At 37.9% G+C, this 8219-nt stretch overlaps 1 pseudogene; it reads right to left on the bottom strand.

Annotated features, from left to right (window-relative positions):
• Window positions 1-1132: 1132 nt before the first annotated feature.
• On the bottom strand, window positions 1133-2251 carry LOC137802328 (N-acetyllactosaminide beta-1,3-N-acetylglucosaminyltransferase 3 pseudogene; annotated as a pseudogene).
• Window positions 2252-8219: the final 5968 nt, after the last annotated feature.

Here is an 8219-nt window from a genome sequence, read left to right as displayed (position 1 = left end):
TTTATAATATCTGATAAATGACTCACAAATAAGAAAATGTAATGCTCTGAAATCAGGTTTTATTATTAAGATTAAATGAAAACTTTCATGCATTTAGAACTAAAACCATGAGATAAAGCCTAAAGCGATCATATTGTAACCTTTTAATGACAAAGTCAAGTCAGCTGTTAGGTGTCCAAGGTTTCATTTGTTTCAAACTAATTCTCATTATTAAAACACAGAAAAAACACATGCAATAATACTAGGAATTAAGTAAACAAAAAACTGCATTCCGTAATAAAAACTACTAAAATAATGATTCAATCAACAGTAAGCATGTCCATCCTCCTTATAGACATCGAGTCCCAAGTGTCAACACGTGGATCCTTGTGATCTGACCTCTGGTTGAAGAAACCCGTTGAACTGACTGAACTGGTGAGATATCATCAGCAGAATCCATGATTTCTAAAAAAGTGCCGTCTTATGTTTTCTGTGAAAACGCTGATGCACAATGAAGACTAAGGTGAGTTGTTCTCCTGAGTTTTGCGGATATCAGAGTTATCACCTTAAAAGAACAAACAGATAACCTCGGTTGAATACAAAATAATACTTATTTCAAATAAAGATGTATTTGCAGGATCAAGGAATTCATTAAACTTCACAATGAGGTGAAAGACATTTAGAAAAAAATATAATTTTTTAAGGTTTAAAAGATTCTTTGCTTTCACACAAACGTGTGAGTGCCAAATGCACCAAAATCTGAAATAGATAATAAACAGAATATGTGAAATGAAAGATTTTTTCTCCTCATCACATCTTTTCCTTCATGTTTCAGGTTTCTTTGTGGTGCAAATGGGGGATTATTTTGGATATTAATCCTGGAGTGGTTTATGACTAAATTATTTAGTAATAAAATTTGATAAATGTTGCTACTAAATGAGAAACACATGAATGGTAAATGGTCTGTACTTGTATGACATGTTATCATTCACAATGAAAAGACTGAAAACTTAAATTTTTCTATTAGATCACTGCGATATATTTCAAAAGGTGTTTGTTCTCAATATGAATTTAATTTTACCAAAGAAGGAAACCTTTCTAATTGGCCACTGAGGGAATATTAGTATCAACAAGCTCTGTCTCCACCTACAAATCATAATGTCTTAATGCATTCCAGATTGGGGTTATTTACTTGGTGCCACACGTAATACATCTGAGCCGGAAGGAATCTGTGAACAAGCAGAACATCTTTATAAAAGCAGGGGTCATATTTATCTACATTTCTGGAAGGAATGTTCAGTCCTGCTGTCATCACCCCCATATGGGAATTAGGACTGAGTCCTGCTTTGGCCAGGCATAGTCCCATGTAAACATCATCAAGAGGAAGAATGGGGATGAACTGGGACATATTGAATATGACTAAAGCTGTGTAGCGAGACAAGAGGAAGCCCCCACCCCCGCAGTAGGGGGGGTATGAGTTTGACTCCTGCAACTGAACTGGAATATATTTCATATTTCGAGGCGCTCTAATAGGCTTAGCATTCTGAATCAGGTGGCCGATGAAGAGGTGCTCGTTTCCTGTATTGTTCTCGAGGCTTTGGAGATAGTGAACCATGTGGTTTGTGTTGGCAAAGACGTCATCGTCACCATTTAGCAGGAAGTGAACATGTGGACAGTTTCTTTCCATCCATTCCAGGAAGAGTGTCTGCTTCAGAGTGAGGTTGTAGAATGAGTCATTGAAGTCCCACTGCAGGATGTCATTGTAGTCGCGTTGCTCCTGCTTGAGGAGGTTATTCAGGCGCACTTTCTCAAAACCAGCACTCTTGGATCCTGTAATGAAGATCCTTCGGATCCACACACCATTGTGTAACCTCTCTTCAGCCCAGGTTTTGCGCAGTGCCTCTCGCTGATTATAGTTGTCAGGTGAACTTTTAATGACCAGTAGAAGGAAGACGTCTGAGGATCCATTAGCTCCTCCACATTTGTCAGGAACATCCAGCAGCGTGGGAAAATGTCGACAGTGTCGATAGTAGAGGACGTTTTTTATATGTTCCGGGAATGAGTTGAAGTTTGTGATGTTGGCAGCGGACATGTTTTGTTCACATCTGGGCCAGGAGTAAACATAGGGCACATCTGTGGTTGGTGGCTTTTTTTGATGGATATTTGTTTGATGGACATGCTTCCTCTCATAGATTTGGTGGATGGTGACATTGGGCTTGATAAAATCTTTACAGAGATAAACAGCAATGAAAAGAGCTCCCAATAGAATCATGCTCACTTTCAAACCGGCCTTCTTTCGGCCTCTGCAAAGATAAAAAACATTCTCATCAACTTGTCTCAGTCTGACATGCTATTTCAAAGAGATGTATTACAATATCAAGAGTTTGAAGTAGATTAACCTTATTTTAAGATCTACAAAACTCAGTTATCCATGTCATGGTATATCTGATTCGCATTTGGGGATGAAAACATTACTGTCAGTAAATATAGTACCACTGAGTCTGGTACAACTGGTTCCTTTTATTAAAGCAGCCTTAAAGTTGAGGTACAGGTAAATATCTCAGATCCCCTGACTTTTTCTCCAGTTCCATCTAGATGGTTTAAGGTTTTAGTTTTGATTGAAACATCTGCAATTTAATTAATTATCATGGAATTTGGAAAACTTATTCTTGTTCCCCTCAGGATAAACTGTAAAAAAAAACGTAAAACCCTCCCTATTCATTCTAGTTCTATCACCAGGTCAAAAGGTTAATTATTTTGCTACTTTAAGTTTCTGTGACAGCAAACAAACGTTTAATTTCAGTGACAGAAAATAACTTAACTTAACTCTACTTGCTTTTCCTGTTCAACAGCCTGGCATGTCTTTTGTATGTGTGTGTGTGTGTGTGTGTGTGTGTGTGTGTGTGTGTGTGTGTGTGTGTGTGTGTGTTTATCTGGCTCTCTTTCTCATAACAGATTTAAGACCAACACATAGTGAATGACTTCGACAATGAGCATCAGAAATAAAGGTCCTGTGATTTAAGCGTCTCATTAACTCGCTCCTACAGTTCCTGGGAGAGTTGTGGATTGTCAATTCTAGATTGGCAGACAATGCTTGTTACTTTACAAAGTAGTGTTTTTTTCTTTCTTGCATACCTTTGAATAAATATATAATTAGATGCAAGGCATTGCTATGTTCTGTCAAGGAGGCTTTGGTCAAACTTTTGATTTCCAATGTTATTTTGCATAAATTGTGTTTATGCTGAAACACTGCAATGCTGCAGGGAGAAAATGCATTATGCATTAGCTCCAGCACTGAGCAATAATTAAGGATTAGAAATTACAGACTTTTATAATATAGAACTATTGTGTTCTGAAGGAATTAAGTATGAAAGTCTTCGCCATCAAAATTAAATCTGACCTCCAACTCCAAACATGTTAAAATGTTTAAAATAATTGTAAAATATACACTGTTATTTCACATTTCAATCCATTTTCAGGAGAGGAATAAAACTCACATAAGCATGGAGCACACGATGAAACCAACCTCGATTAAACAACATTACCTGAACATGTTGGCAGATCAATGCGAGCTCCCTCTGATCGTCAGTCAGCACAGATTGAGACGTAAAAGTAAAGGTGGCTTGTTTGTTGCCCTCAGGGGCTCAGAAGCTCAGCCAATGAGATTCTATGCTGAGTAATTACATGGTTCAAATAGTTTGTGTTGAACATCCTTGTTTGTGCTTAGCTTGCAGGGAGGGAAATCTATAAACTCGTCTGTGATTTACAGTCTCAAAGAATCTAAAGTGGAGGCTAGTGGGAAATCCGGAATGGAGTCAAATCCATTTTATTCAATATTAGCAGTCAATAATAATAAAAAAAAAATCCCCTTTTTAGCAAAGGACGCTCATTTGATCCTAACATTCCTCTTACCTGCACTATTGTAAGTTTCCCCAACCCCGGCCCCACACCTGCTGTTGAACCAGTTTCAGACGGGCCATAGAAGACAAACGTGTTAGTTTGCATCGTTAAGACCGAAAATGTCAAGTAACAAAGTATGAAAATATAAGCAAACTGTATATAATTGTAGATAGGCTATGTTATATCCATCTACCTCATGTATGTAACTTGTTACATTCACAATTACATATTTATCCAGCCTTATACCAGTTGTGTTTTACTCTTATATATATATATATATATATATATATATATATATATATATATATATATATATATATATATATATGTACATTGTTACATTTTTACATTCAGATTTGTCGTTGTTTTTATATGTATGTTCCATTTCTCTGTAAGTACATTTCAAGCCACGAACAATCCTTATGTGTGTCCACACATTTTTTGGGGTGTCTTTAAGTATTCATAAAACACAGTCATGTTACTTTGAAAAAAAGTGATCAACAGTGTTTGAATGGAACTAAACGAACGAGATGAATCAGGTGCCGCAGCGGAGGAGAAGCTGCAGGTGTGTGCGCGGCCGCAGAGGGGGCGGAGCTTAGCGCTCCATATCTCTCAGCGGACATTCCGGAGGAGACAATTAGTTGCAAATCTTCAGCGTGTCAGGGCCATAGACACAGACACTAAAGTTCACAGCAATGAAATCAAATGAAATACAATTGAGAATGACGTCAAAGCGTGTGCTTTGATAGAGATTATATGTTGCACCTGGCGTTAATAAAAAGTAAAAAGCTAGTTTACGTCAGCCTCCACTAATCAGCGATTGAGAGCCCCAAAACAAACGCACCTACGTCGTTGAGCGAACTGGCTCAAGCCGGGTCGCGAAAGGCCATGACGTGACATAACATGCGCACGGTAACCCATTTCGGATTCCCGCTCAGTGTGCGTGACAACAACCCCCGCACGCGGCTGCGGAGAGACGGGTCATTATGTGACCCGAGAGAGAGAAGACGGGGACGCGCTTCCGCAGAACCGTGCACGAGACTCGCTCAGGTGAGTAGCCGACAATGACACGCACACTGCATTGAGGAGTGAAAGTGTGTGTGTGTGTGTGTGTGTGTGTGTGTGTGTGTGTGTGTGTGTGTGTGTGTGTGTGTGTGTGTGTGTGTGTGTGTGTGTGTGTGTGTGTGTGTGTGTGTGTGTGTGTGTGTGTGTGTGTGTGTGTGTGTTCTTTAGTTTTAAGGCAACTATAGGGCTATATGGCCCAGAGAAACACAATATATCAGGTTTTTGGTACACATCCAATCTTTTGAAAGATTTTGTTGTATTTGGTCATCTCAATGGATTTGTTGTTAAAGGAGGTGCTCGTGCACCTGCAAAATGTGCTAGATTAGACGCATGCCCCATTGTCTTTATTTTAGCAATGGCTGAATGAAGCTGAATGAAATTTGCCATATAAGTCGGTGTTGCAGAGGAGAAAACTACCTAAGCACTGCCTCTCCTACTCAGTGGTTCAGTGTGACCCCATTAATTGTGGATGTTGCACTCTCAATGTCACTCTGACTTGTGCTTGGAGGAGCCAAGCATCCTTTTGGAGGAGATTGTTAATTGAGGAAGAAACATGGTTGGAGGAGGATTACCTGTTCTCTTCCTGCTAAAAAAAGTCATTCAAATTAAAAACATCATTGAGCTCACTTAATTAGTTTTTCAGTGACTGGCTGAACATCATTATTAAGTTCAGCTCATGCATAATTTAATAAGTAGATACTTTTGGTTTTGGTTTGTCTGAAAGGTATAAAAAAGACAACAGAGGGAACGCTACTGTAAGAGGGCTTACACAAATGCTCCTGTAGTAGATGTAGGACTGCACCTGTTTAACTTTTTCCATAAAGGAATATTTATATGCAGAATTTGTATTTGTTCACATTGTCCATTTGATCAAAAAATACATGTTCAAAAACATTTGCGTATTAAATACTGTATTTACTTTTGCATTGTGAATGCCAAGGTTGTATTTGAGGTCAACCTGGGCAAAGTTTGGCAAAAGTTTCAAATGGAGACAATTTGAAAAGAAGTTCTTTTTTTAAGGATTTTTTTTAAAAAGCTGCTATTGTCAAAACAAACCTTTTTTAAGACTTAATCAAAGATTCAAACCCCTATTATGTAACATACTGTGCATTCACTAAGCCAGAATTAGAACATTCACACTTTTAAAAATGCTCAAATAGGGAACAGTAAAATGCATTTTTCTCTTACAGAAGGTAAAATAAATCCAAAATATTTTTCTTCAAGAAATAGAAAGAAATTGCTCTTTTGCCATCATTTTTCTATTTGCTCAGTTGCTTTCCTCCACCTAAGTGGGTTGCCAGTGTGATTTAAGGACTTAGAGAGGACCATACAGGTTTGCATTTTAACTGCTGTACAAATGACTTGACATCACAGCTAATTATTTTGCAAACAATACTGGAATTTCTTTGTAGCTATGCTTGCATTATGTCTTTGTTCAATGCATTTTTTCAACAATAAACATACATCATACAACATGTTTCTATCAGCCTTGGCTGACCCTTCGGCAACCCCTGCACTCGTATCAGCCAGCTGTGACCCGGGTCTAAGGTGAGAGTCAGGAAAAGGGAAGAGGAGGGTATGATGTGAAGATTCACTTTTACACTGATTTTTAGACTTTAGCTGCTATCTTTATCTTTTATACTTGTTTTCACTGCTGAATCAGTTATAACGCATATTGAAGACCCCTCTTATCTGCTTCTATCTGGTGGTCAACATGGTAAACATGTCACTTGCTTAAAGGAATACTTTACCGATTTCCCACTAGCTCTGTATGAAGTGTTTCAGCCTCAAAGAGATGCTTGCATAGCTCATCATGTTTTAACTGTAAAATTATCCACTCGTTTTTAATAGGCCTACAAAATCCACATCTCTTAGCACAATCTTGAAATGAGCAGTACATGACGCATCTTGGGAAAATGAATGTAAGCAAAGGAATGCCTGAAATGGTAATGTTAGGAAAACTGAATCCAAAAGGGAAAACAATTTCAAATATACATGACTTGTTAAGGGGCTAAAGTACATTTTCTAGATAATTTCCTTTCCAGTGTCCTTTCTGAACTGAGCATTGTGTCCCCTGCAGCTATTTATGGTTTAATGGGCGGTCTGCTATCTGCTAAATATACACCCATGCTTTGCCTAATTTTATCACTCTCTTAAACCAAATATAGACGTTGAAATAGCTGACTGAAGGCAACCATAACTAATGAAGGCACTGTGTCCAGACAATAAATGAGAGCAGGATGAATAGCCTCATGACAGGTCTGCAGGGAAGAGGTGATGTAGTTGGTGGCTAATTGTGACATAATTGTATTCCTAGTTTTCTATATGATCCTTGTGAAATCAAACTATTACCATAGTAAGTGGTGCTTTCCTGTACCTTTTGGTCGCATACCTTTTTTAAAAACAATTAGACATTCTTTTTTTACAAGTCTGACTAATTCCAATAACTAAAGATTACATTTTCCTTGGACACAAAGTCAGCTCCAATGATGTACAAATGTGACAGTGAGGGGAAACTAACCCAAGCTTTTGTGTGTTTGAAGGACTCTGTTAAGATTAATATGCAAATGCCAAAAATACATAACTCAAGGCATCACATTTGTAGAGCGGCCCTCAGTTAGACCTGTGTTGACCCGTGTGGGAAGATTAAATACCAAGTGAAAGACTGGATTAAACAATTATTTTTCAGACATACTTGCACTGACAATATTTTAAAGTAATCAACTTCCCTGTTGTTCAAAAACCTCACATGAAATACCATTCAAAAGAGATTGATTAGTCATTTTCATAGATAGATAGAGCCTTTCGCTTCGGGATGCACCGATCCAATCAATATGCAGTATGCCACACTGTGTGGAAGTAACTGGAATATCTTTTTTTATGTGGAAAGCAACATAAAGTTTGACTAAAACAAAATATAACAAATATATACATATATAAATGTGTTGAATTATTTAAAATAATGGTATCTGATCTTATATCTGCCCATTGTACCTCCAGTATTAGTATCGATGCATCACTATGCTTACACGTTTCTAACAACCATGAGTGTGCTTTCATCCTTCCTTCCTGCTACTGTCAGGCTGCACAACCAACTGAGCTCACAGTGGACTACAAAAACACTTAAAATCACTTTGGTCACTCACTTCAACATTTTATACTAATAAAGGAATATCTTATCTGATGGTGACCTGCAATAGACCAACTCGCCCAAGACTTCCCTGCAGTTGAAGTTATTATTTTTAACTCCAAGTATGAAACTTTGTGCGTGAATT

Source organism: Clinocottus analis, unplaced genomic scaffold, assembly GCF_023055335.1.
Source record: "Clinocottus analis isolate CAN_PGR_092001 unplaced genomic scaffold, fCliAna1.0.p SCAF_5, whole genome shotgun sequence".
Taxonomy (NCBI): Eukaryota; Metazoa; Chordata; class Actinopteri; order Perciformes; family Cottidae; genus Clinocottus; species Clinocottus analis.
The sequence above is the reverse complement of the archived record's forward strand: the minus strand, read 5'-3'. Positions and strand labels throughout refer to the sequence as shown.